The sequence below is a fragment of the Natator depressus genome, chromosome 2, assembly GCF_965152275.1.
Source record: "Natator depressus isolate rNatDep1 chromosome 2, rNatDep2.hap1, whole genome shotgun sequence".
NCBI classification, from domain to species: Eukaryota; Metazoa; Chordata; order Testudines; family Cheloniidae; genus Natator; species Natator depressus.
The window spans coordinates 145,002,978-145,024,644 of record NC_134235.1 but is presented as its reverse complement, the minus strand read 5'-3'; the positions used below and the strand labels follow the sequence as shown (position 1 = coordinate 145,024,644).

Below are 21,667 nucleotides of genomic sequence, written 5' to 3'. Positions count from 1 at the left end.
CCAATCTCTTTAATGAGAAAACAGATAAGCCTTTGCACTTGATAAAAGACTTTAGGACAACCCTCCATTCCCTGGGCATATATACCCTGGCCCCAAAGAGGAGGTATCAAAAACAGATATATAATCCAAGGTCTCTTCCACAGCCTTTCTACCACCAATGACCATACAAACTGCTGAGTAACCATCCAAGAGTACAGAGGCTAAGGGATGCAGCCTCACCTACCTCAACAACAGCCACACAGCCTCATCCACCTATTAAAGGTTACTTTTGATGGAACACTTGAGAGTTGCAACCTAACAATGATGCCATCCCCCACCTGCTTCTGAACTCCCTTTTGGTGGCTGCCTACTGTACTTTGGCCGCAACTGGAAGGCTATAACAATGGACAAATAGGTGCTAGATATCATCCACTTTGGCTACGCAGTTGCATTTCTTTCCCTACCTCCTCCAAAACCCCCTTCCTGACCCCTCTTCAGGGACAACTCTCATGAGGAGATCCTCCGACAGGAGGTAGACTTTCTCCTTGAGCGAGGAGCTATAGTACATGTGCCATTTCAGCATCAAGGGAAAGAGTTCTACTCCAACTATTTCAAAGATCCTAAGAAAAAGGGAGGATTCTTGACCTGTCAGCTAAATATTTTTATTCTCAAATTAAAATTTTGCATGGTTATCTTGGCATCACTAATTTCCTTCTTGGGAAAAGATGCAAAGATCCTTACTTTCATGTGGACATTTACCCAGCTCACAGAAGACTTCTCACATTTCTGATAGGACCGGAACACTATCAGTTCAAGGTACTCTCATTTGGTCTGGCTGTGGAACCCAGGGTCTTCATGAGATTCTGCTCAGTGGTGGCAGCACAGATGAGACAAAATGGCTACACCATATTCCCATACGTGGACAACTTGCTCCTAACTGATGGATTCCATGTGGAAGTTCAGTCAGCAACCTTTTCCTTGCTGCACCTCCTGGCACTCTTGGGAATCTGTGTAAACATGGAAAAGGATACTCTGACTCTTACAAAGCTCATAGACTTTATTGGGGTGATCCTTCCTACTTGCAGACAGATCCCATGACATGAGCTGTCTGATAAACCAAGACACTCACAAACCCCAAGCAACAGTCAACGTCTGTCTTTCTTACATAATGCTGTTCACCAGGCAGCATCTCTGTTGTCTGGAAGCCTTGCTCTAGTAGATATATATGGCAGACAGGCACAGCATGAACACCACAGTTACAATCCCCATCAATGTCAGGGCTTCACTCACCTGGTGAATGAACTTGAAACATGTGTGCATTGGAGGCCCTTTTCTACCTCCCACACTTGTCATGATGATAATCATGGACACATCCCTCAGAGGCTGGGGAGACCACATGGGCAGGATGCATATCTCAAGAGGCCAGGATGCATATAATTTTCTTGCAATTTAGAGCAGTCCAACAGACCTGCAAAGCATTCCTACTGCTTATACGATCCCAACAGGTCCAGAAAATGTCATACATCATGATTACTTTTTTCCATATAAACAAACAAGGAGGGACAAAATCCCTCGCATTGTGCATAGAGGCAATCAATTTATGGAACTGGTGCATCCTGAACCACATCACAATGTCTGCAATGTACCATCCAGCTGCTCAGAGCTCACTGGCAGCCTCAGCAGCATTTAGTCATTGATCATGAGTGAGCATTGTACAATTCAGTACTGATTAACATCTTCACTCAGTGGGGAATGCCCCCACTTGAGACCTCTTCATCTCCCAAATAAACAAGAAGTTCAATGTATATTATATCAGAGCAGCACAATATCAGGACTCCAGGTAGGATGTTCTCCTATTGTCCTGGACAGGCCACTGGAGATACACAAAGAAGGTCCCACTACTTTCCCAGGTTCTATGGAAGATTTGTCACAACAAAGCACTAATCATTCTCATTGCACCCAATTGGTCCAGACAATTCTGGTTTTTGGACCACCTGAAAATGTCAACCCATCATCTCATCAGATTTCAGTCTTTCCCAGACCTGCTAACTCAGGAGAATAGTAGTAGCCGACATCCCAACCCAGACTCTCTTCATATCACAGCTTGGCATTTGGATGGGCATCAGACATCGAGGCCTCATGTTTGGAGGCCATTCAAATTATCTTCAATCACAGCATGAAAGATTCTACCAGGAAATGTTATCTAGTCAAATGGAGTCATTTCTCTACCTGAGTGCAGCAGAACCAATTATCATCAAGGCTGTCACACTGTCGGAGTGGCTCACAACTATGAATGCGTATCTCAGGACAGACTCAGAAACAGGGCAGACAGCCCAAGCTGGTGGTATGTTCTATAATTATGTTTCACCAAGCCAGTGACAAATGTTAACTCCTGGATCACTATACCAGTCTTACCATAGAGTCACAGACAGTCCTCTTAGCCTCTCCAGTCTATCTTGCTACCCAGACAAATTGGACTTGTGATAAAAGGTCACAAACCAAAAAATCACACCACATCAGATTGCTCCCAGTCCCAAGAGACCAGTCATTTATCTCAGATCAGTTGGTAATTCAGATCTTATCCCAAAGACAATGCTGGTAGCCAATTCTACAGTAAACTAAGTAAAAGGTTTATTAGCTAAGAAAAAGGAAATCAGCATTATTGAGAGGTTAGAGCAGGTAAAATATATGCTCCGGTGAGTCTCAGTCTATAATTCCAAATGGTGGCAGTGATGTAAAAAACTGCCAGGTTCCCAAAAGTCTTTTCAGAGGCCCCAGATTGTCTCTTGGGATCTCCGCTTTGCATCTGATACACTTTCCTGTAAGACTCCAAACAGTCCAGATATAAAGGATCTTTCTCTGAACTTATAGAGTCTTCTCACAGAAAACAAGCTGACAGTGTCATTACTAGGGCTGTCAATTAATCGCAGTTAAATCACGCGATTAACAAAAAAATTAATTGTGAATTAAAAAATTAATCATGATTAATTGCACTGTTAAACAATAGAATACCAATTGAAATTTATTAAATATTTTGGATGTTTTTCTACATTTTCAAATATATTGATTTCTATTATGACACAGAATACAAAGTGTACAGCGCTCACTTAATATTGTTATTTTTATTACTAATATTTGCACTGTAAAAATGATAAACAAAAGAAATAGTTGTGACACTCTGTACTTTGGGGGGACACCCTGCACCTCCATGTTCATCCTTATAATATCATTGTGTGGTATCCAATGCAAAGTTTGTCATGTCGGGTGTCTTCAGAAGGCTCATGATGTACTGAGCATTGTTATTATAGTTATATGTTATAGGTTGTTATTTCACGTATATAGTTATGAGGGTGAAAATGTATCCTCATGGCTTAAAACAAGCCCAGGCAAAACTCTCCAGGAGCAGAGGGACAGTTCACACCTCATCGGGACATGTATGGGACAAACCCAGCCCAGCCTCACAGGAACAAAGGGCACTGGCCTAGGCAGCAACAAAGGATCTGTTGGACTCTTGAGTGAGTCACCCTCTTTCCCTTGGTCAGTTTGGGACTATGATGAGGCAATGCTCACCCAACTCAGGGGGTGGGGGGGGGTCGCAAAGCCAAGAGGGAAGAAAGAACATGATAAAAGGGAGAGACGTTTGCTATTCTCTCTCTCTTCCACTATAGACACCACCACCAAGCAACTGAAATGCTGATCAAAGGGGAGAGCCTGGCTGAAGGGCAACCAGTCAGCCTGTGGTGAGAAGCATCTAAGTTTGTAAGGGCACTGGAAGTGTTAAGATCAGCTTAGAAAACATTTTGCTTTTATTTCATTTGACCAGATCTGACCTGTTGTGCTTTGACTTATAATCACTTAAAATCTATCTTTTGTAGTTAATATATTTGTTTGTTTATTCTACCTGAAGCAATGTGTTTCGTTTGAAGCGTGTCAGAGACTCCCCTTGGGATAACAAGCCTGGTACATATCAATTTCTTTGTTAAATTGATGAACTCATATAAGCTTGCCGTGTCCAGCGGGCATAACTGGACACTGCCAGATGGAGGTTCCTAGGGTTGTGCCTGGGACCGGAGATATTGGCAAGTGTCATTCGGTTGCACAATCCAAGCAGTGGCTGGCCAAAAGTTCTCACTCATGTAGCTGGGAGCATCTTACCTGCTAGAACATTCTGGGAGTGGGGGTTCTCACAGCAGAGCAGGGTAAACCTGGATCCCAGAGTCGAGGACTGGAGTGACCTACCAGATCACCGGTCCAGAAAACACAATAGTATTTTTCAATTAACCTCATACAAATACTGTAGTGCAATCTCTTTATCCTGAAAGTGTAATTTACAACTGCAGATATTTTGTTGTTACATAACTGTTCTCAAAACCAAAACAATGTAAAACTTTAAAGCCTACAAGTCCACTCAGTCCTACTTCTTGTTCATCCAATTGCTAAGACAAACAAGTTTGTTTACATTTACAGGAGATGCTGCTGCCTGCTTCTTATTTACAATGTCACCTGAAAGTCAGAACAGGCGTTCGCATGGTACTTTTGTAGCTGGTTTGAAAGGTACTTACATGCCAGATTTGCTAAACATTCATATGCCCCTTCCATGCTTTGGCCACCATTCCAGAGGACATGCTTCCATGCTGATGATGCTCATTAAAAAATAATGCATTAATTAAATTTGTGACTGAACTCCTTGGGGGAGAACTGTATGTCTTTGGCTCTGTTTTACCCACAATCTGCCATATATTTCATGTTATAGCCATCTCGGATGATGACCCAGAACATGTTCATTTTAAGAACACTTTCCCAGCAGATTTGACAAAACGCAAAGAAGATACCAATGTGAAATTTCTAAAAATAGCTATAGCACTCTACCCAAGGTTTAAGAATCAGAAGTGCCTTCCAAAATCTGAGAGGGACGAGGTGAGGAGTCTTAAAAGAGCAACACTCAGATGCAGAAACTATAGAACCTGAAACACCAAAAGAGAAAATCAACCTTCTGCTTGTGGCATCTGACTCAGATGATGAAAAAGAACATGGATTGGTCCGCTCTGCTTTGGATGTTATCAAGCAGAACCCATCATCAGCATGGATGCATGTCTTATGGAATGATGGTTGAAGATGAAGGGACATATGAATCTTTAGTGCATCTGGCACGTAAATATCTTGCGACACCAGCTACAACAGTGCCATGTGAATGCTTATTCTCACTTTCAGGTGGCATTGTAAACAAGAAATGGGCAGCATTATCTCCTGTAGATTGTTACCAGATTTGGTTGTCTGAGTGATTGGCTGAAGTAGGACTGAGTGGACTTGTAGGCTTTAAAGTTTTACCTTGTTTTATTTTTCAATGCAGTTATTTTTTGTACATAATTCTACATTTGTAAATTCAACCTTCATGATAAAGAGATTGCCCTATAGTACTTGTATGAGGTGAATTGAATTGAAAAATGCTATTTATTTAGTTTTTTACAGTGCAAATATTTGTAATTAAAAATCAATATAAAGTGAGCATTATACACTTTGTATTCTGTGTTGTAATTGAAATCAATATATTTGAAAATGTAGAAAACATCCAAAATATTTTAAAATTGGTATTTCATTATTGTTTAACATGATTAATTGTGCGATTAATCACAAATAATTTTTTTAATCGCTTGACAGCCCTAGTCACTACCCATGTGAGTTTTTCCTTAGATGACAGTCTGACCTCCGATCATCACACACAGTGACCAATTCCTTTGAAATTAGTGCCATGTGACTGCCCATGTGGTTTCCCGAGCATCTGAGAGATAAAGTTCTTTATTTGCATTCCACAAGGCCTCTACCTCTTTGATGTGTTAGTTACAGGTGTATACACAATGTAAATGTTTTATATTACATTATAATAGGATACAGATACATGAAAACAATGCAATATCCCATTAGTATTTATGAAGTTTAAACTCCAAATACACTCTCATACATTTAACAATTACTTTGTTAAATACTAATACTGACCTAGGGATTTGGTATGAACTGGCACTTGGTCTGTCAGCATCACAAAGGCCAGCAGGTATTTCTGCTATTTTAGATTATCTCCTTACTTTCAAGACATCAGGTATTTCTATTAGATAACAGCAGGACTACCTGCCAGCAATGAGTGAATTTCATCCTCTGGTAGATGAAATGGTATTCTATTTTTTACTCACCTAGTAACAGTTGGATTCCAAAAGGGTCTGACTCCTTAGAGGTTTTTAAGGCCCGGCTTGACAAAGCCCTTGTTGGATGATTTAGTTGGTGTTGGTCCTGCTTTGAGCAGGGGATTGGACTAGGTGACCTCCTGAGGTCTCTTCTAACCCTAATATTCTATAATTCTATGACTAGGCTCTTCCCACCAGTAGTTAAGTCAATGCTGCATTGGGACCTCAATCTTGTACTTTCACTATTTATTGGGCCACCTTTTGAACTGCCAGGAAGATGGGTGAGCTGGATACTCTCCTGGCCAACCCAGCTTAAACTATATTTCATTAAGAGAAAGTATCCCTTCACCTCCACTTGAAATTCATTCCAAAGGTAATTTCCAAATTCCATATAAACAGTCTATTCACTGATTGGTATTCTTCCTGCAGCTCATGCCTCTAGAGAGAAAAGGAAACTTCATTCTGTTGATGTCAGACGAGCATTGTGTTCTACATGCAAAGGATGAAACCATTTAGAAAATCATCTAGACTCTCTATTGCTATAGCAGAGGGAGCACAGGGACAAAGAATATCTGCTTGGAGACTCTCTAGGAGCATTTCTGCTTGTATCCACCTTTGCTATCAGCTGGCACATCTTTCTTCTGGATGTCGTGAAAGCCCATTCTACTAGAGTGCAGGCGACCTCAGTATCATCTCTTCAAGAACTGCCTATGCTGGACATTTCTAAGGGGGCAACCTGGAGTTCCATCCACACTTTCATAAAACATTATGCTTAGTTCAATCTTCATCTGCAGATTCAGCCTTTGGAATTGCAGTGTCATAGACATCTATACATCCATCTATACTACCTGCATCTCTGCACTCTCCTCCTATCTGAAAACTTGCTTGACAGTCGCCCTCATTTGGAATACATATAGGGAACAGCATTCAAGAAGAAATGGAGATTACTTACCTGTAAAACTGGAAGTTCAAGACGTGATCCCTATCTGTATTCCAATACCCACCTTCCTTCCCCTCTGCTTTGGATCATGACTGGATTCTCAGTAGCGAAGGAAGTGAAGAGGCAGCCAGTTCGCACTTCCCCTTATATCCTTGGTGCTAAGCAAAAGGAGAGCCAGGACATTGGCATGGACCAGTGGACACTATTTGTAAGATTTTCCAACCTCAGGTGTATGGTGCACATGTATACCCACATGTGGAATAGAGATAAGGACGACAAAACTTCAGTTACTGGTAAGTAACCTTCGTATTTCACCTGTGATGCCTTTTTCATGTTAAATTCTTTTGGGGGTAAAGTATTCCCCAAATTTCTGTAAAACCACATTCAGATTTATTTCTTTCAGTCTTATTCTGCAACCCATCCCTCTCATCCCCCGCCTCCCCAGACACACATACACAACACAAAACAACAAACACACCAAGGTGAATGTGTTATAAATAAACTTTTCATGCTGCTTCTCCCACCACATGCATGAACAATGATGTGGCTTTTCCTCTGATTATATAGCTATTATGTAAATCACAATCATTCTTCAAATACTTTCCATTATTCCACAAACTTCTCTGTGAGGTTTTAAAGAGACTATGGTTCACTTGCTTTTTTTGTGAGAGTTTTAATTAGTCTGGTACCAAACTATATTTAGGAGGCAGCCACGTTGAGTATGTCTGTTATTATTCATTATTTGAGTTATACAAAAAGTAAAGGAACATTATCTCCACTAAGTAGAACTCTTTTACTCACGTAATTATTTCAGCATCATAAGAACTATTCATGGAGTAAGGTACTATTCAGTATGAGAAAGGGTGGCAGAATGTAGTCAAATGTTTATGTGCCTTCCAGAATAAATTACTGCAACATGTTCTGTTTGTGCCTGTCCTTGAGGACCACTCAAAGAGCCTGATTCTCTTTTACACAAGAGGCATTTTATACCAGTCTGGCAGTGAAAGAATTGTAGTGTGTCCTGAAACCAAACTGTCCTACCAATACGTATTTTCAGCTTTTAACTCAAAGAATGAATGCAAATTCTCTGCCATAGTTCAGCAATTTCAAATTTGTTGGAACAAATTCATTCCTGGTGTAATTCCACTGAAGGGAAAGAAATTAAATCAGGGAAGAATTTGGCCCACCATGGTTAAGTGGGTTCTACAGAAGAATATGTGCAATATGTATAGACTGATGGCCCATGGTGTCTGGGTATCCTACAAAAAAGTTATATGGGATACTTCAAAGGAGAACACCAATAGGCACTAAGCTATGGAATACTATCATTGGGGTTGTCAAGGTTCCTTCCCCACTCTGAACTCTAGGGTACAGATGTGGGGACCTGCATGAAAACCTCCTAAGCTTACTTTTACCAGCTTAGGTTAAAACTTCCCCAACGTACAAACTATTTTACCCTTTACCCTTGGACTTCCACTGCCACCACCAAACTTTATCTGGGTTCCTGAGAAAACATAGTTTGGACACGTCTTTCCCCAAAAAATCCTCCCAACCCTTGCACCCCACTTCCTGGGGAAGGTTTGGTAAAAATCCTCACCAATTTGCATAGGTGACCACAGACCCAAACCCTTGGATCTTAGAACAATGAAAAAGCATTCAGTTTCCTTACAAGAAGACTTTTAATAGAAGTAAAAAGGAATCACCTCTGTAAAATCAGGATGGTAAATACTTTACAGGTAATCAGATTCAAAACATAGAGAATCCCTCTAGGCAAAACCTTAAGTTACAAAAAAGACACACAGACAGGAATAGTCATTCTATTCAGCACAGCTATTTTCTCAGCCATTTAAAGAAATCATAATCTAACACATATCTAGCTAGATTACTTACTAAGTTCTAAAACTCCATTCCTGTTCTGTCCCCAGCAAAAGCATCACACAGACAGACACAGACCCTTTGTTTTTCTCCCTCCTCCCAGCTTTTGAAAGTATGTTGTCTCCTCATTGGTCATTTTGGTCAGGTGCCAGCGAGGTTACCTTTCGCTTCTTAACCCTTTACAGGTGAGAGGATATTTCCTCTGGCCAGGAGGGATTTTAAAGGGGTTTACCCTTCCCTTTATATTTATGACAGGGGTACTGATGAAGAGTGGCAGGAGAGTATCTATTTGACCCCAGTGAGGCTTAGATTTTAGCTATAATCATTCACCTGTCCTAATACTACAAAATGGTTTAACGTAGAAGTATAGAAGGAAAAAATTACTGAAGCATGAACAATATGTGCAGGGACAACTATTGATTGAGAGGAGCTAAGCTTCTTTTTCCACTTTATTTTCCCACTACTATTGTTGTATCTAGCTTTATGCTGTTGAATATTGATTTCTTTGTTCAAAGTGTTAAAAAATGAGTTCTGACAATTACTTTTTCCCCAAATGTTTTGGGAGGAAACAGAATCTGAATCAGAATCAACACGTATCGGAGATCATGTGCACTTCTGTAGTTTGATGTGGATCCAGCTACAGTGTGTGATAAATCTGAATTTAGGACACACATAGTCTAAAAAGCAAAACTCTAGCATGTCTTCTTAATACCACAACACACCACAATCCTGTCTATAATCTCTCTAATAAAGCTGTGACTTCTGGGTTAATAAAAGAGTGCTGTTCTTTCAAAGGAAATGTTAAGTCACTAGAGCACCATATATCCCCCTTCATCCTAGCTTCCCCGGCTTCTACTTGCTAAATACTTTTGTGATAAAATTCCCACTTAATTTATAGCCTTCTATTTAGGCTACGACCTTGTTCAGCCACTGCTCAGCCAAAACATTTGTGTATTTAAGTTTGGATATCTTATTTTCAGTCAAATCTACTGTGTACCCCAATCGGTACAATAACAGTAAAACAACTCCCTTACATCTTTTCTTTTCTTTTCTTTTAAAAAAAGCTTGAAGCGGTGAGCGATTTCTTCAGTATATTGACACAAAATACTATTTATACTATTTATTTGGCTGATTGCTTCTGCTTTGTGTTTCGTTTAATGTATGCCATTCCTTTAGCTTTGACGTTAGTTCTAAACTTAACATGCAAAAATTACATGGAGTTTTTTCTCAGGTCTGTATATTAATATGGAAGAATATCATAGTTAACTCTTTACCGTCAAACCATTCACAATGAGTAATTCAAAGATTATTAACATATACACTCTGGATTGCAAGAAACATTCCCAGCAGTATCTATTAGAGTTCAATATAAATTGATACTATTGTAAAATATTTCATAAAGTCTTTCTTTCAACTGCCTATTAATGTGAGGAATTCATCTAGCTTCCATGTTAGACAAGAAAAACAAAAGTGTTCTGCATAATTCTAATACACTTCCCTGTCATTTAAAAATGGTGGTAAAGATTGTTCTTTGTGCAATATAAACCTGATAACCTCTGTGCATTTGTTACATATAGGCAGCCACCTAACCATAGAAAATAAGATTAGATATCCTCAGCAAATTTATTTGGCCCATGTGACCACATTTTTGCCCTTTCAAAGGACTATTTGATTGTTTAGCCTTATGAATACGAAATGTGTGAATTTTATCATTTAATTTAAGAATGTTTCACCATTATTATAAAAGAATAATTTCAAAGAGTAAGAGAAGAAATATTGCATGCTAAGGGCAACATAAATAAATGTTGCCTATAGTGGCTTGTCCAAAAGAGAGTCAAGCATGAAAAATACATACTTACTTATATTTCTGTTCATCTGTTAGGCTAACAGTTAGGCAACCTGAAAGAATCATTCTAGGCAGATGCAGAACTTGGATGTTGCTTCTGAAACAATAATTCAGTGCATTGAAAGAGGTCTCTCCTAATAAATAGAACAATCAAACAATAATGAAAGGAAACTAACCTTTCTATTTTGTACATACTTGAGTCCCTATTTTTCTATTTTCTCTCCTTTATTTTCCTCAGTGTAACCTTGACACTAATTATGTGAGTTAAATTGTGGGTGCAAACCATTCTTCTGATTTTCTAGTGGCCTGTGAAGCAGTTTGCCTTGTTCCAAGAACACTAAAGAAAACTGTTGACGCTACATTTGATGGAAATGAGTGCCTGATCCCTATCAGAAGACCCTAATATTGCCATCCATTTACTCAAGGTGACTGGTAGGAGTGGACCATGATTCAGAATATCAGCAGCACAGCAATTCTTTCACAAGTTCAGGCAAAAAAGAGGGTGGGGGTGTTTTTTACATTATAGATAATAATTTATCTTGGTTTTGGCATCTTGTCGAGCAGCAGGTAATGCTGGACTATGATCCAGAATTTTACATCAAATGCATTGTCTTATAGACTACACATTCATTAATTCTTGTAAAGTGGGAAAATAGACTTTACTGTGGAAAATGGTTAACAAATTAATTTATGGTAATTTCATGATATACACAATTGAATAATATTTATCAAAGCAAAAATTTTTAAATGTATTTCAATGTATAAGATAAGCACTTTAGCTTACAAAAATTCATCAAAATATAAAGCATGGTGCTTAAGTAAACTTTTCTATAGGTTTATTGTAAGCCTTTCCTTTTATCTCAGATTTGGTATGAAAAAGGGAAAAATTCAGATGAATTCAGAACTTAATCAGCCTAGGGTCCAGGGTTGGAATTCTTTTCTACTAATCAGGTACCTGACCCAAGTGTTCTTTGCACTTCCAGAACTCCCATTTACTTAAATGCAAATTTTAGCTCTGATAGAAATTCCAAATCAGGTACAGGTTTGTTTCTTCCAGGTCTCACAATTCTAATAAAACTGTATTATTCCATGAAAACTACTACTGGTGAATGATTATCTGATGCTAACAAATGATGTAGTCACTTCTTTGAAACAGACAGTAAAATCCTGTTTTCAACGGTAAACATCAACAGAAAAATGTTTTAAAAATTGAAGTTATTCCACCAAGATCATATCCCTTATAGTCTTGTAATTTTTTACAATTTGAATTAGGGGTAAAAAAAAACTGTTGCAAAGATTTGCTGAACCATTTCCCTATTTAAATTTTCATCAAACTGTTAAAAAGAAATCTGCATTTCATTTGAGTGTGAGCACTGTGCACAGTGTCATCTCTAATGGAAAAGTCAGGTCATTTACGCAGGTAAGATGCACTTACTGCTGAAAAAAACATGATGATTTGTCTCTTTTTATTACATATTATTCTGATAATGCTAAATAATTAAGTTATTTAGAACCTAGGAACCTGTGACATTACGAAAGTAAACAGAGATGGTAATAGGAAAGGATTTGGAATATTTTTGCTTAGATTTTTACGATCCCCAAAGATTTCACAAAAGATGTTAATGTTAAAAAGACATCATAAAATCATTTTCAAAGCTCTCAAAGTTTCATTTAATTACAGGTGGAAACAATTTTGATTATTTTGAAAGTAGACTATGGTCGTAGAAGAGAAACACATGATTTCATTACACAACAGCATCAATTTCCAGTTGTTTCGCAGCCGGGGAAACTGAAGAGGTTATTTCACTGTACACATTTATAATAGTACTGGAGAAAATCAGACTTTGCAATTTACACACAGAAATTTAGTGCTGTCATAGAATCACAGAAGAAAGATGAAAGAGACTGATAAGGTTATCCAGTCCGTCTCCCTGCGGGTCAGGACGGATTGTTCCCTGTGGCATTTTTGCTAGTCCTTCATCTATCTAATTTTAAATATTCCAAGAGATACTACCTACTTCCTTTGGGAAACTGTCCCACAGACTGAAGTATCTCACTATCAACTCATTTTTCAAACTTTTTTTTTCTTATTTTCATCCATTACTTCTAATTATACCACCCTAATTTCCTAGTGTTAAAATACTTCAAATATCATACTCTATTAACAGCTTTGTCCCCTTCTCCCAGGGCCATGCCTTTCCCAGTTATCTCTAAGCTAAATTATACATATTTAGCTTTTTTTACTCTTTACTTATAAAATCAATTTCACTCCCTCCACCCTCAACCTGATAATTGTTAAAAGAAAAGGAATACTTGTGGCACCTTAGACACTAACCAGTTTATTTGAGCATAAGCTTTCATGAGCTACAGCTCACTTCATCAGATAATTGTTGCTATTCTTCTCTGAGCTGCCTCCAATATCTTTTTGGTAATGTAAAATCCAGAATTTAATACAATATTCCAATTCTGCTTACCAAAGTAGGACAGAGAAAGACTGCTCCAAGACAGAAAACAAACAGTAGGAATAAAAGGTACATTTTCAATATGGTAAAAAGTCAAAAATGCTATTTATCAAGGATCCACACTAGGATGTTGTTTGTGGATGCTTTTAATATATTGGGAAAACCTCTAACCACAACCTGTGCTTTGGATCCTTGTCCTTCCACACTGGTGAAGGCCAGTGGGAAGGTAATGGCCTTCTGCAAGTGGAGATTGTCAGTGCCTTGCCTTTGAGAAGGACAGGGTCTAATAGAAGCCTTGATATTTGGCAACTAGGATTCTGATCTGGGTATGACAAAGAGACTACTCTCATTGCATTGACCGAAAATCTTCTCCTAGTTATGGATAAAGAACAAGGGTAAAATTTTTTAAAATACCAAAGTGACTGAGGAGCCTGAATTTAATTTTCAAATGTGACAGGCACTTAAAACCAGATACTTAAAGGTATTTGAATGCCTACAGATGCAGATAAGAGCTTAGTGAGGGTTTTAAAAGTACCTAAGCACCTAACTCCCATTGATTTTGCAGATAGGACTTGGGCTTCTAAGTAGAACTGGTCAAATATTTTTCATTAAGGTTTTTTTTCCTCTCTCTCTCTCTGTTGAAAAAGGTCAGAACAGAAATGTTTCAATTTCAACAAAATTTCGTCATGCCCAAGATAGGATTACTGGTTACAGAGAGATCCTACCCAATCCCATAACAACCAGTAGCTGCGTGGTTTGGGCAATCATCTATGATGTAAGAAAGAAAAAGAAAAGAAAAACAGGTTCATCTAACTGCTCCAAGCCAAGATTTGAACCTGGGCATCCCCATACCCAGGGTATTCGCTGTCCTGTAGTGAGGTGGCCACTGTCTTCCATTAAAATTTTTGGAAGGTCTCATTTTCATTCTGATATCTAAGAGGAACAAAACCAATTTTTGAAACCTCAAACATTTTCATGAAATGGAATTGCTCTTTTCCAGTCAGCCCTACTCCTAAGTCACTTAAGCTCTTTTGAAATATTTACATTTTAAAATATTAAGTCTATCAGTTGCCTTTGATACCATAGATCCTGAGCTGATTTCAACAGATTTTGGTCCATGGCAGTGGATGAGGATGCTTTTCTATAGCATTTTTTCCTTTCTGATTGAGGGAGTCTAGACGGTAGCACTGAGCAATTGACAACCTGTTGTCATGACTAGATGTAAGTGAGCTGAAGTCTATCTTGAGAAGACAGAAGGTAACGATGGTTGGTTGGAGAAAACAATTGGAGGATTTGGCTGAGGTTATATGGGCCCTTGTTTGACAGCATATATTCATCAGAGGTAAATAAAGTTCACTCCTTGGGAGTTAGGTCCCAACTGTTTTTACATGGTTTGACGGGGCAAGGCCAGATGGCTATAGTAAAGTAATCCTGTTGGGATCCAGGAAGCCCACTGCTAAAGGACCTCCTCCCAGCCTAAGGGGAGGATCCACAGGTCCAGGATTCCAAATAATTACGGGGGAAAACTAAGGAAATAACAGGAACAGGAGTGAGGTCACAGAGCTAAACAAAGGGAACCTGACAGGGACACCAAGCAGAGAACCCCGGACAGTGCCCACTGCTCCTCGAAGGCATCAAGGGAGCCAGCAGATGCCGCCCAGAGGAACTCTGCCCGGATGCATGTACAGACTGAGGAGTGGAAATAGGCCCCACAGTCGCAGGAAACCCCGTCAGCCAACATCCTCTCCCTGGTTTTGTAGATGGTCATTTTGGCCAGGGCCAGGTGGAGGTTAACAAGGAGGTCCAGTGACTTTGTGGGGCATGGATAGGGAGTGCGTAGATGAGAAGATGAGGGGGAAAAGTGCAACCAAAATGTAATAAAATATCTAGGAGGAGATGGAATAGGGGCTGCAATCTGGCACGCTCCAAGTAATTGTGCGCCAGAGTCTCCCTCACGCTGCAGAAGGGGCAGGTATCCAGGAGGAGAGTGAACTGAACCAAGTACAAGCCCATGCTGACGACTCTGTGAAGGAACCGCCAGCTGATGTTCCCAGTGGGCCTCGGGACCAGCGTGGAATATAGGCTAGCCCACCAGGCTAGCCTCCAAAGGTGGCAAGAGGTCCCGCCACTTCATGTCGGGGCAGGACACGAGGGTGAAGATGTGAAGAGTGTGGAGCACAAGTGTGTACAAATGCTTTCTTGGCACGGTCCAGAACCGAACCGGCTGCAAGGGGTAGGATGGCCTGGCACGTCCACGGGGCGGGGGCCCAATGAAAAGGTCCTGAGGGACTGGGGTGAAGGGTGGGCGGGGCATGCCCTCTCACAGGACCCAGGTGAGGAAGACCTGAGCAGTGGGCAGTAAGGTGGCCCTTACCTCCTGAAGTATGTGCTGGGGAGTACAAGGCCTGGAGAGCCCCATGAGCTGAGCGAGTGTCAGGGGATCCAGCCAGTCTCCTGGGTTATAATCCAGGAAGTCTCCGATTCTGGTGACTTCTGCCAGGACCAACCTCTGGTGCACCAAGGGGGACTCTGCCACCTGCACACGGAACTGGGGGTTGTGTAGTAGGGGCTCCGCGAGGAGATCCACCCCCTCGGCAGCCGCCATGGACCTGATGGCTGAAACCTGGCAGTTTCCAGGTCTGGAAGAGGTCCTGGTAGAAGACCGGCAGCCCGGCGAGATCTTGCGGAAGACCCCTTGGATGGAGATAAAGGAGCTGCCATTCATATCGGAGCCCTCGGAAGCGGAGCAGGAAGGAGTGCGCTAGTACGCTTCACGCCGGACTACCTGCACCATAAAGGAGTTTAATGGAAAAATTAACCCCACGTTGTATTTGGATCAGAACAAACTTAAGGTTCTTTTTATTCAAGCATGCACATACAGGGAGAGTCAGCCGGAGCTGCTCTGGCGTAAACAGAAAATGCAAGAGCTTATATTGCAGAAAATCACAATTTGTCAAACCCACTTCCTTCAACAGCATTTTCCTTATTTGGCATATAGTGCAAGCTTTAACAGTAGCTTTGCCTTACTTGGAGTTTAGCAAAACAAGCTTTTCCTGTTATTGACAGGTGTTTTCTTTGCGGTTAATGGTTTTTTCTAACTTCTAGCGGTTATGGTTCCATTTAAGCTGTGCTGTTTGCAATTGTCCCTCAATGGAATTTTCCTTACTCTTTTTTTTATGCTTCATATACACAGTTAGCTTGACCAAAGTTTTAGGCCTACTTGGAAAGTTTAGGCCAACTTGGGTCCACTGAATTTTTTCTCCACAGGAGCATCTGCAGGGCCTGGAGGTGAAAGACATAAACCTGAGTGTGAAGGCACTTCAGGCCCTGTCCTCCCTCCTCCGGGGCAGGTGGAGGACTCCTGCAGAGACCCAGTGCAGTTCTGGACAGAAGAACTCAAGAACCAATGTCTGGAAGTTGGCCAGAAAGCCCTGGGCTGGGACCAGGGTGCTGAGCCAGTGCCAGAGCATGGACAGGACAAGCTGATTGAACACCAGTGTCCTCCCTCAGAGGGAGAGGCACCAGAGCAGTCCTGTCCATTTCCAGAGCCACTCTGCCACCCTGTCTTCTAAACCGTGCCAGTTCTCCAGTGGAGACGGATGCATGGCAGAAACGTAAATGCCAAGATAGAGCAGCGGACCTGCATTCCACCGGATAGCCTGAAGCGTGAGTGGGAGGGAGCTAGCCTGCCATCTGTCCCCGACCACCAGGCCAGAACTCTTGACCCAGTTGACCCAGGCAGAGAAGACTGCCGAGTAGATGTCCTGGCAAGCCTCCACCCACACCAAGTCATCCGGGTCCTGGACCACGAGGAGCACATCGTTGGTGTATGCAGACAGGATCAACCACAGCTCCGGCTCTTGCAGCACCAACCCTGTCAACCTCTGGTGGAGGAGACAGAGTAAGGGCTCAATAACCAGAGCATACAGCTGGCCCAAGAGGGGCACCCCTGCTGTACTCCCCGCCCGAAGCTGACCAGTTCGGTCGGGGTCCAGTTGAGCCTGACCAGACACTCCGCGGAAGCGTACACCACCTGGAGAAAGCCCACAAACTGGGGTCCAAAGCCGAATGCTCACAGAGTGCCCGTGGTCCACCCTGTTGAATGCCTTCTCCTGATCCAAGGACAGAAGGGTGAATGACAGACCACCCCTACACCCAAGCTCCAAGAGATCCCGGACCAGATACAGATTGTCAAAGATGGTAAATCCCGGGACAGTGTAGGTCTGTCGGGGTGGACCACGTCCGCCAGCATGGACCCCAGCCGCAGCGAGATGGCCTTTGCTATGATTTTGTAGTCTGTGCTGAGGAGCGAGATGGGATGCCAATTCCGAAGGTCACGGGGGTCCCCTTTCTTTGGGAGCAAGGTGAGCACAGCTCTCCTGCATGACATGGGGAGAACCCCGCTTGCCAAGGACTCCGCCCAGACAGTGACAAGGTCCAGGCCGAGGACGTCCCAGAACACGTGGTAGAACTCCACGGTCAACCTGTCCATGGCCGAGGATTTATTGGTGGGCATGTGATGGAGGGCTTCCGAGAGCTTGGTCAGAGTGAGAGGCAGCACTAGCCGGTCCAGGTCACCCACGCTGACTATCGGGGGTCCATCCTAGAGCACTCTGCGAACGTCAGGATAGGTTGGATCTGGGGAGAAAAGGCCTGCGTAGAAGGCCCTGACCCTCCCACGCATCTCCACCGGATCCGTGAGGGGGATGCCATCCTCTGCTAGGAGGCAAGTGACATGCTTCTTGGCCCCCTTCTTTTTCTCCATAGAAGAAGTGGGAGCCACGATCCATCTCCTGAAGGAGGCAGATGTGGGATTGAACAAAGGCACCCCGAGCCTGATGGTCCTCGAGGGCCCGGAGCTCCTCCTGCTTCTCCCCGGCACGCTCTGCAGAGGGATGGATCCTCGGGGCTGGCAGCCAGATGCCTCTCCAGCTCTAAGACATCCCGTTCCAGCTGTTCCATCATCGCATCCCTCCGTCGGCTGGCGCCCCGGGGTCAGAAGAGCCAGACACACACCTTCCCCACATCCCACCACCACCGCGCTGAGGGAAAGGCACCCCTCTGCCCTCACCAGGCCAGCCAGGACCCCCGGAAGGATGCCACAAAACCCACATCCTCAAACAAGCTGTTATTAAAGTGTCAATAGGCCAGCCCCGGCCTCTCCGGGCAGAGAAAGGCCATCATAGTGGCTAGGTGGTGATCTGAGAATGGGGCCAGCCAGATGCTGGAGGAGTGAGCCTGTGAAAGGTGACAGCGTGATAAGTAAATGCGGTCCAACTGGGAGTGGCACGACCAATGGGCCTCCACCCAGACAAAGGTGAACATTGAGACGTTGTCCAGGTGGTGGTCTCACCAGACATCCACCAGGGAGTGATGGTCGACAATCTCCTGGAGGACATCTGTGGCGGCTGGACGCTGTTGGATCCCCGAGTGGTCCCGCTCCTCAAGGGTGGTGTTAAAGTCCCCACCCAGGACCAGGCACTCGCGAGGATCCAAAGAGTCTAGGAAGGCAGATGCCTGCTGATAAAAGCGCATACACTCTGGGCCCAATGTTGGGGCGTAAACATGGAAGAGGTTGACCCCTAGCCCCTCCATACAGGCCCGGAGGTGCAGCAGGCAGCCCAGCACAGACTCGGCAACCCCCAGCACCTCGGGCCATAGGTTGGGGGAGAACAGGGTAGCCACTCCAGCTGTATGAACTGTGAGGTGGCTAAAATAGACCCTGTCCCCCCATTCCAGCAGCCAACTTGCTTCGCTGGCTGGATCCGTATGGGTCTCCTGCAGGAAAATCACAGAGTACACCCCTTCAGAAGGAAGGAGAGCACCTGAGGAGACCCATCCTACAGCCCCAGGTGTTTAATGTTGTGAAAACAATGGGTGCCATGAGGAGGGCTGGGAGGGATCACCACTGGCAGGGATGCTCACGGCCCCTGTTGGGCTGTGCAGCAAACCGTGACCTACCTCGTAGGTGAGCAAAGAATCACCAAAAATTTGCAGATGATAGGAAACTACTCAAGATACTTAAGACCCAGGCAGACTGCGAAGAGGTATAAAAGGATCTCACAAAACTGGGGGCCTGGGCAACACAATAGCAGATGAAAGTCAATGTTGATAAAAGCAAAATAATGCACATTTGAAAACATAATCCAAACTATACATATAAAATGATGTGGGATATGTGAAAGAAAATGTAGAATAAAATGAAATAAAAATCTTAAATGAATCCACATGTTCCATAGAATCTCTATGGATAGTAATTCCATGCTCTAATAAGAATATAATAGTAGGGATCTATTATCGACCACCTGACCAAGACGGTGATAGTTACAATGAAATGCTCAGGGAGGTTAGAGAGGCTATCAAAATAAAAAACTCAACAGTAGTGGGGGATTTCAATTATCCCCATATTGACTGGGTGAAATGCAGAGACATAATTTCTCAATACTTTAAATGACTGCTTCTTGGAGCAGCTGGTACAGGAACCCACAAGGGGAAAAGCAACTCTCCATCTAGTCCTGAGTGGAGCGCAGGATCTGATCCAAGAGGTAACTATAACAGGACCGCTTGGAAATAGTGACCATAATATAATAATATTTAACATTCCTGTAATGGGAAGAATACCTCAAGCCCAACATTGTGGCATTGAATTTCAGAAAGGGGAACTATGCAAAAATGAGGATGTTATTAAACAGAAATTAAAAGGTACAGTGACTAGAGTGAAATCCCAGCAAGCTGCATGGACACTTTTCAAGGACACCATAATAGAGGCTCAACTTAAAACATAATGTATACCCCAAATTAAAAAACACAGTAAAAGAACTAAAAAAGAGGCACCGTGGCTCAACAACCATGTAAAAGAAGCAGTGAGAGATAAAAAGGCATCTTTTAAAAAGTGGAAGTCAAATCCTAGTGAGGTAAATAGAAAGAAGCATAAACACTGCCAAATTAAAAGTAAAAATGTAATAAGGAAAGCCAAAAAGGAGTTTGAAGAACAGCTAGCCAAAAACTCAAAAGGTAACAAAATGTTTTTTAAGTACATCAGAAGCAGGAAGCCTGCTAAACAACCCCTGGATGATCGAGATACAAAAGGAGCACTTAAAGATGATAAAGTCATCGCGGAGAAACTAAATGAATTGTTTGCTTCAGTCTTCATGGCTGAGGATGTTAGGGAGATTCCCAAACCTGAGCCTTCTTTTGTAGGTGACAAATCTGAGGAATTGTCACAGATTGAAGTGTCACTGGAGGAGGTTTTGGAATTAATTGAGAAACTTAGCAGTAACAAGTCACCGAGACCAGATGGCATTCACCCAAGAGTTCTGAACGAACTCAAATGTTAAATTGTGGAACTAAGGTGTGTAACCTGTCCTTTAAATCAGCTACTGTACCCAATGACTGGAAGATAGCTAATGTAAAGCCAATATTTAAGAAGGACTCTAGAGGTGATCCTGGCAATTACAGATCAGTAAGTCTAACGTCAGTACCAGGCAAATTAGTTGAAACACTAGTAAAGAATAAAATTGTCAGACACATAGAAGAACATAAATTGTTGTGCGAAAGTCAACTTGGTTTCTGTAAAGGGAGATCATATCTTACTACTCTATTAGAGTTCTTTGAGGGGGTCAACAAACATGTGGACCAGGGGGATCCAGTGGACATAGTGTACTTAGATTTCCAGAAAGCTTTTGAAAAGGTCCCTCACCAAAGGCTCTTACTTAATTTAAGTTGTCATGGGATAAGAGGAAAGATCCTTTCATGGATTGAGAACTGGTTAAAAGACAGGGAACAGAGGGTAGGAATAAATGGTAAATTTTCAGAATGGAGAGCAGTAACTAGTGGTGTTCCCGAAGGGTCAGTCCTAAGACCAATCCTATTCAACCTATTCAGAAATGATCTGGAGAAAGGGGTAAACAGTGAGGTGGCAAAGTTTGCAGATGATCCTAAACTGCTCAAGATAGTTAAGACCAAAGCAGACTGTGAAGACTTTCAGAAAGATCTCACAAAACTAAGTGATTAGGAAACAAAATGGCAAATGAAAGTGAATGTGGATAAATGTAAAATAATGCACATTGGAAAAAATAACCCCAACTATATATACAATATGATGGGGGTTAACTTAGCTACAACTAATCAGGAGAGAGATCTTGGAATCATCGTGGATGGTTCTCTGAAGACGTCCATGCAGTGTGCAGCAGCAGTCAAAAAAGCAAACGGGATGCTAGGAACAATTTAAAAAGGGATAGAGAATAAGACAGAGAATATATTATTGCCCTTATATAAATCCATGGTACTCCCACATCTTGAATACTGCATACAGATGTGGTCCCCTCATCTCAAAAAAGATATACTGGCATTAGAAAAGTTTCAGAAAAGGGCAACTAAAATGATTAGG

The 21,667-nt window shown here is 42.2% G+C and overlaps 1 long non-coding RNA gene across 2 annotated transcripts in view; it reads right to left on the bottom strand.

Moving 5' to 3' along the window:
• Nucleotides 1–723: 723 nt before the first annotated feature.
• LOC141982762 (uncharacterized) overlaps nt 724–21,667 on the bottom strand; it is a 44,013-nt gene continuing 23,069 nt past the window's right edge. The window contains exons 3-5 of one of the 2 annotated variants that reach the window (XR_012638218.1): nt 10,826–10,913; nt 7,108–7,253; nt 724–986 (exon numbers count right to left, since the gene is read on the bottom strand). This is a non-coding gene — a long non-coding RNA (uncharacterized LOC141982762). Of the gene's footprint in view, nt 987–7,107; nt 7,254–10,825; nt 10,951–21,667 lie in introns of both variants that reach the window. The other variant, XR_012638219.1, reaches the window with a different exon arrangement.